Here is a 5,795-nt window from a genome sequence, read left to right as displayed (position 1 = left end):
TCATGGCCGCCTTGGATACGGTAACAAATCAATTAGCCTCCCAATGCTTGAACACTCAAGGAACCCCCATGGCTACATGTGGAGAATCAAATGAAGAACATAGCATGAAGGAGAGATTGGAAACTTCGGTGGAAAATGAAGGAAGTTGCTTTGTATTGGAACAATTGGAGGAAGATTTAATTGTTGAAGACAAGGAAGAAGTGGTAGGAGATTTGGGAGATGCGGAGCCTCCATGGGAACATAGAGTTGAAGAAAACCCCTCCAAGATGATTGAAATTGATGCTAGGGAGGAAAGTGCACACCTTCCAAGGCATATTCCATATGAAGGCTTGGATGGGATAGAGAAAGAATTGAGTTCCCTTGGTGATGAAGATCAAGCATCAAGTCTTAGTGGTGAAGAATCCTTTGAGCATGAAGAACCTTCTCCGGTTGGATTTGAAAGCGTTGAGGAGGTAAATTTTTCTCACCCTCCCTATTATGATTTGAGTAAAGGAAAAGGTTTAGATATAATTGTTGAACAAAGGATTGAGATTAAGAGATCTTGTGAAGAGGTGGAAGTCCCTAGAAATAGAAGAACGAGGGTTGGTTATGCTTTGACAAGAACTTTGGAAGCATCTTTGCCTAGGTTGCCTTCTACATCTTCATTTGAGTGGGTGAAATTCATTTCTATTAGCTTCATTATCCCACTTGAATATGGTTTGCTTGAAACAGATGGCTGATGACAAGTCATCATATACCCATTTTTCAAGCTAATTTTACTTGTTTATTAGTCTTTATGCACTTTCTTGCATCCTAAGTAAGTGATTTGGAATGAAAATGCATAACTTCTTTAAATCAAGCAACTACCATTAAATTGATGCTAACTCATGAGGTTTAAGCTAAATTTAATTGATTTTTAATTGATTTATAAGCCTTGTGAATTTAGTGATACTTTGAGTGGTTGTTTTGATTATTTAAAGGTGAAGAAAAGAAGAAAAGAGGAAGCGTGGCTTAAGAAAACGTGGCCCAAGAGAGAAGAAGTGTGGCGCATAGAAGGAGGAAGCAAACATTGCCCTCCACAAGGGCACACTGCCCTCCAGGAGAGCAACATATTGAACCAAGCCTTGAAAAGCAACATTGCCCTGCCACAACAAGGGCGGAGCACAATTTGATGCCAAGGACCAAAGGAAGCAAAAACTCTGCCCTGCCCTCCTCAAGAGCAATATCGGGCTCCAATCAAGAATAATTCAAAGGAAATTGCTTCCTAGTGCTTCTTATGGGTTTCAAACCCAAGGACAAGGAGGGAAGGAGTAGCGTTCAAACAAAAAGAAAACAAGCTTGCTTTCATTCTCCATGAATCGAACACGGCACCGTGAGGAAGTAAGGATCTAGGCGTGACTTTGGTGCCAAGAAAACCAAGAAAAAGAAGCAGCGTGCGCCTCCACCAAGTTTCAAACTTGGAACTTCACTTTTGGAAACATTGCCCTGCCCTCCGCGAGGGAAGGGCAGCATTATGTGGTGCACAGCCAGCGCACCAGATTGGCACGCACCAAGGACTCTCGGCAGCAGCAGCACGCACGGGCAGCAGAATCTGGCGCACCAAAAAACTCTGCCCTGCCCTCCACAAGGGCAGGGCAGCATCCTGCAGCATCACACACCAAGCACGCACGCACGAGGGCCACACGCACCATTTTCTGCCCTGCCCTCCACAAGGGCAGGGCAGCCTCCTGGAAGCAATTTTTCATGGGCTGAAAATTGGATTAAAAATCCAATTTAATTCATTTCTTCACCAAATCAAAAGCCCATCCAAATCCCAAGATCCAAGAATAGAAAGTGTATAAATAGGAGATAGTTTGATGTAATTAGGACCTTTTTCTGGAACTTTGAATCTTTACTTTTATTTTTGAACTTTTGAACTTTCTCTTGGAGACTTCACTAAATTTCAGAGAATTGGGGAGGAGAATTGATCTCTCTTCTTCCTCGTTCTTGCTTGAGTACTTTTTACTTTTCTTGTTTGAGTCTTGGGTGTGAAGAATTGAGGAAATTCTGTCTCAATCTCCATTCAAGATCTCTTTAATTTCTCTTCTGTATAATTGAGTTCAATTTCATTTCCTTTACTGTTTCTTCTTTAATTTCTTGTTAATTGCTTTGTGAACTTGGATCTGGGAAGGCAATTGAGATCTAGACTCTGTTGTCTAGTCTCTGGAGTCCTGAGATCCCATTTTCCTTTTGGGTTCTTCTGTGAACCCCTGCTGCAATTTAATTTCCATTTCTGTTTGAGATCTAGTCTATTTCAATTCATCTCTTGTTTAGTTAATTGTTGCAATTTAATTTCCCTCGTTTGAATTCTGAAATCCCAATCCTCAAATCCCTTTTTCATTCAAGCAATTTATATTTCTTGCACTTTAAGTTACTGCAATTTACATTTCTTGCACTTTAAGTTTCAGTCATTTAATTTCTTGTTCTTTAAGATTCAACATCTTTTACTTTCCTGCTCTTTAATTTACTACAATTCTCCCCTCTTCCTTTACATTCCAAGCAATTTAGTTTCTGTTAATGATAAACCACTCAACCAATACTTGATTCGCTTGACTAAATCAACCACTAAACTAAAATTGCTCAATCCTTCAATCCCTGTGGGATCGACCTCACTCCCGTGAGTTTTATTACTTGATGCGACCCGGTACACTTGCCGGTAAGTTTTGTATTGGATCGTTTTCCACACATCAATTTTTTGGCGCCGTTGCCGGGGATTGAAATAGATTGACAATGATTAAGTGAAGTGGAGATCTAGATCAAGCACTTTTTCTTTTCTGTTTCTTTAATTTTGACTAACACACTAACTGTTTGAATTTTTGCTTAAACTAACTAAAACTTCATTCTAGCAATAGATTGAAGTTTCACTGGTTTTCTGGATCTGTGTGTTTATGGTTGTATGTTTGTATGTCAAGTACAGGAAGATCTTCCCCTATTCTCTCTGAAATTGACCAAAGAACTCTTCGAAGAATAAGAAGAGCTGAAAGAGGGAAGAACGTTATCGGAGAGGAAGAATCTGAGGAGGAATTTCAAGAGATGGAAGGAGATCCATCAAATCCCAATCAACCAGAAGGAGGAGCCAACAATAACCCACAACAAAGAAGAGTATTGGCTTCCTACACATTTGCAAATGCTAGACACTGTGGGAGTAGCATTCTTACTCCTAATGTCAATGCAAACAACTTTGAACTAAAGCCACAACTCATCACTTTAGTCCAAAACAATTGCTCTTTTGGAGGAGGACCATTGGAGGACCCGAACCAACATTTATCCACTTTCCTGAGGATTTATGACACTGTCAAAACCAATGGTGTGCCTCCTGACAGCTACAAGTTACTGCTCTTCCCATTCTCTCTCAGGGACAAAGCCACTCAATGGCTAGAAACATTTCCAAAGGGGAGCATTAACACTTGGGATGATTTGGTGAGTAAGTTTCTTGCCAAATTTTATCCCCCTCAAAGGATCATAAGATTGAAGAATGAGGTGCAGACATTCACTCAAATGGATGCTGAAAATTTATATGAAGCATGGGAAAGATATAAGGCATTGCTAAGGAAATGTCCACCAGAGATGTTCACTGAGTGGGACAAGCTGCAGAACTTCTATGAGGGACTTACTCTGAAGGCTCAAGAAGCACTTGATCATTCAGCCGGAGGCTCATTACAACTCATGAAAACTATAGAGGAAGCTCAAAATCTCATTGATATGATGGCTAACAACCAATATTTCTTTGCTCACCAAAGGCAACGCCAACCATCATAAAGGAGAGGAGTAATGGAGTTGGAAGGAGTGGATTCAATCTTAGCTCAAAACAAAATGATGCAGCAGCAGATTCAGCAACAATTTGAGTAAATGGCCAAAAGAATTGATGGCCTGCAAGTTGCATCAGTGAGTGCCACAAGCCAACCATCAACTACTTGGGGGTAAAATAAAGAAATTCAAGAGGAGCAACAGCAAGAGCAAGTCCAATACATGCACAACCAAAATCCTGGAACAAATGAAGTTTATGGTGATACTTACAATCCTTCTTGGAAAAACCATCCCAACCTCAGATGGGGAGACAACCACAATCAAACTCAGCAGCCATGGCAAAGAAACTCAACTCAAAACAATTGGAAAAACACAAACCACAACAACCAGCCAAACACTAACCAAAACACATACAGAAAACCACAAAACACCTATCCCAGTTCTAACCATTATCCACCCAATAACGAACCACCCAACTAACCAAAACACTTACCATCATCCAGCAACACCCCACAACCAACCAATCTCACAAGACTCTTAGAGAATTACTAATCTAGAGATGCTCATGGAGAAGATGAGAAGAACCAAGAATTGACCACAAAGAACCAAGAAGCCTCCATGAAGAACCTAGAGAGGCAGATTGGGCAAATTTCTAAGCAGATTTCTGTTGAAAAACCATCAAGCTCACTACCAAGTGACACCATTCCTAATCCAAAAGAGGAGTGCAAGGCAATACAGTTAAGGAGTGGAAAAATTCTGCTGAAAGATGAAGAAGCCACCAAGAAGCCCAAGGAAAGTGACAAGAAACAAGTTGAAAAAGAGGCAGCCAATGATGAAGATGCAACAACAAGCAATCACCCTCAAAATCAACCTCAAGAAAAAGAAGATAGACCACAAAATCTGAAGAAGGGAAAGCAGATCATGGAAGAACCAAATCCAAGACAACATCAAGTGGAGAGAAACTTGACACCTCCACTGCCTTATCCCCAAAGATTCCACAAAGAGGTTAAGGACCAACACTTTTCTAAATTCCTTGAGATTTTCAAGAAGCTAGAGATCAACATACCCTTGGCTGAAGTATTGGAGCAAATGCCTCTGTATGCCAAGTTCTTAAAGGAGCTCATCAATAAGAAAAGGAGTTGGAATGAGAAGGAGACTGTAATGCTCAATGAAGAATGCAGTGCATTAATCAGAAAAGGGCTCCCTCCCAAGCTTGAAGATCCTGGAGGTTTCTTCCTGCCTTGCACTATTGGAAGCCTATGCATCAACAAGGGGATGTGTGATTTAGGAGCAAGTATAAATCTAATTCCATCTTTTTTAGTGAAAAAACTTGGCATAGGAGAAGTGAAACCAATACAGATGTCCTTGGAATTGGTGGACCAATCAGTGGTATATCCTAAAGGGTTGATTGAGAACCTTTTAGTTAAGGTTGACAAGTTCATATTTCTTGCAGACTTTGTGATCCTAGATTCATTAGAGAATGAGAATGACTCCATAATACTTGGTCGACCATTTTTGGCCACTGCTAGAGCCATTGTAGATATAGAGCAGGGAGAGCTAACCCTCAGGATGCATGAAGAAAGCATCACCTTGAAAGTGTTTCCAGAATCACGAAGTAATGAAGAAACAAGCAAGATAAGTGACTGTCTTCCAAGGCAAGCAACCAACAACACAGTAGAACAGAAGAATGAGCAGGTACAAGGAGGAGAAGGAATTCAAAAAAAGAAGCTGGGATAATAAACAATAAGGGAAATGTCACAACTAAAGCCACTGTTAAGGAAGAAAGACTGACAAGGAAAAGGAAGAAAAATAAAAAGAAAGTTTACAAAGGATGGAAGAACAAAAAAATCCCAACTGAAGGATTTTCCAAAGGTGACAAGGTGCAATTAGTATATCAACAGTTGGGAGCAGAAGACCACTACACTGTTAACCAAGTACTCTCTCTTGAGCACATTGAAATAGAGCATCAAGGCACACAGAGAAAGCTTACAGTGAGAGGGGACAAGTTGAGACATCACCAGCATCAACCA

Source organism: Arachis hypogaea, chromosome 6, assembly GCF_003086295.3.
Source record: "Arachis hypogaea cultivar Tifrunner chromosome 6, arahy.Tifrunner.gnm2.J5K5, whole genome shotgun sequence".
Lineage (NCBI taxonomy): Eukaryota > Viridiplantae > Streptophyta > Magnoliopsida > Fabales > Fabaceae > Arachis > Arachis hypogaea.
This window is presented reverse-complemented; position numbering follows the sequence as displayed.